General features: G+C 29.4%; 1 protein-coding gene across 3 annotated transcripts in view; it reads right to left on the bottom strand.

Annotated features, from left to right (window-relative positions):
- Window positions 1-2,281: 2,281 nt before the first annotated feature.
- The window catches only part of Gria2 (glutamate ionotropic receptor AMPA type subunit 2), a 142,061-nt gene continuing 141,936 nt past the window's right edge, over window positions 2,282-2,406 (bottom strand). For all 3 annotated transcript variants that reach the window (XM_015484411.2, XM_015484414.2, XM_015484415.2), the window contains one exon: window positions 2,282-2,406. This exon is cut by the window's right edge and continues 604 nt beyond it. The gene's annotated coding sequence lies outside the window, so the exon portion shown is untranslated.

Genomic DNA, 2,406 nt, shown 5'->3' with positions numbered 1-2,406 from the left:
GCTCTTTAATGAGAGTCACAGCAGATGAACTGACAACACACAGTAGGATGGCCAGTGATAGCAATGCATGGTATTTTATCAACAGTGTATCTATCATAAAATGAGTAATGCACTTAATAGCCATATTTCTACATATACCCAAAGCACTGAATAACTGCAGGGGTGAATTACCAGAATTGTTAAACATCTGACTTACAAAACAAATATCTATATCCTATTATATTTGTATTTAGCCGACATAAAAACTAAGATGTCCTCCTTCACTAGAAACAGTTGGGTTTGTTTGAGAATAATGCTAAATAAACTTTATTGGCTTATTGTTATTAGTTTGAAGTACTAGTAAGTAAAAATAAATAAAATAAAAATAAAGATCTTTGACTTTTTTTAAGAACATGTTTTATGTATGATTGAATTTTTACAACACTCCGAAAAAGCCATCCGATGTTAGATTTAAAAATAAAATCAAAAGCATTTTCTGACAGAGTACACTGAAAAATTGGAAATCCCAATATCTTCAATAGAAGTTGTAGAAAGTGTATGTCTCCTTGGAGCTTGACACCCACTTAACACAGCAGAAAATAAGGTACTATACTGTAAACAAAAAAGTACAGTAAAGGACAGTTGTAAATTTACATAAGAATAGTTCATAAACATTTTGGTCTTTCCATAACTGGTTTTATATAAAATGAATAAAAAAACCTTTAGACATCTGTCATCACTCTTGTTTGTCCACTTTTCACTTATATGCACACAGACATATTTATATAGCAGTATATTGATGCACCGTTACATGGATATTAAACTATAATTACTGTTTGTAACTGAGATGTGCATTATCCAATCAACATTATCCATAGTTGAAATACTCTTACATTATGTATTCTTCTCATGTTGTATCTATAAAAACATGAAAATATAACTTTACATTATTTCAATTATTTACATTAGTTCAAGCTTGACAGAGAAAAATTGATAAGCTCAATTTTTGGAACAGTAGGCCCAGAGGTACAATAAATAGCATTGATTGTATATAGTCATCTCTTTTCATTTTTAAAAACTCATTTTTAAGTACAATATGGAAATAATTAGTCTGCAATTTGGTCATTCTAGCATTTATTATGAAAACTTAAAATGCACCTCCAACATTCCTAGTGAGGAGAAATGCACTAAAAATTATGCTGTATTATTTTGGAATTTGTGATCAGGGACAGCAAAATTTAGTGAAGAATATCATGATTCCACATGCCACCATATTCAGTGCAGTGGTTACTGTTAAATCCTACACGTTCCTTTCCTTCAGTGAAATAAAAAAAAAGTTTTAAAGGCAACTGGTAGAATACCAAGTGCCAAACAGAGGTTTGCTTGCAGAAATAACAAGAATATAAATATTAAAAGTAACTATTGGATGTAAATTATTGTTTACAACCCTAAATTGATTTAATTTGGATGGCTTTAGTGGAAATAAAAGGTATTTTATGAGGGGAAAATAGATTTTTAAAATTTATAAACTAGAGAAATATAAGCTCTTTAGTCACAGAAATGTGATATCTTATCCACACTGGGCATATTAAAATAGCCATTCCACCTGAGGAGTAAATATAAAAATAATATATTAGGGTTGTTTCTATTGATAGGAATGGGTAAAACTATATTGTAGATGACTCAAAAGTGTTTAAATTAGTCACTATATATAAGGTTTATGATAGTATTTCTACTTTTAAAACTGAAAACTTGTATTTACTTTATGGAATTTGGCCAATGGGCAACTATCTAAAAAGCTACTTTCAAGACATTTCTGACTTCACTTACAACTAATACAGCTCTTCTGCAAGCTCAAACACTTTAAAAATGAAACCTCACGAATTCTGGTATACATTACTTCATATTAGCTTTTTAAATCTAGTTGCATTTATCTATATAGATTAAGTACTTTTGTATTAAGAAACATTTCATTATGTATAGTAAGACATATCAAAAACACATTCAGATATTATTTGGGGGCAAGTTCATATTTGAAAAAAAAATCACCTGGCCTCTTTAAAAGGGGGATATTTTTTCTCTGGGAACCTAACAACTAAGTAGTGTCTTTAAACTCACTTGATTTATGACCAAACTGTAGCTAAGCAAAATTAATTGGACCACTTGCAAATAAAACAATAGAAAAATGTTTATTTCAAATGTCAAGCATTGCCAAGTAATTTTATATTAACACCAAATGTTAAAGAATAGGATACATTAAAGTTTTAATAACAATATTAAATTACAAGATTGGAATCTTCTCTTTGTTTTCTTCCCTTAGCATTTACATTTTTGGCTTTGAAAAATATGGAACTGATACCTAAAGCCTTTTTTTTTAATCACTTCCCACTCAGTTTGTTTTTTTGTCTTATCCGACCAATATGGAAG

Source organism: Marmota marmota, unplaced genomic scaffold (assembly GCF_001458135.2).
Source record: "Marmota marmota marmota unplaced genomic scaffold, marMar, whole genome shotgun sequence".
Classification (NCBI taxonomy): domain Eukaryota; kingdom Metazoa; phylum Chordata; class Mammalia; order Rodentia; family Sciuridae; genus Marmota; species Marmota marmota.
This window is presented reverse-complemented; position numbering and strand designations above follow the sequence as displayed.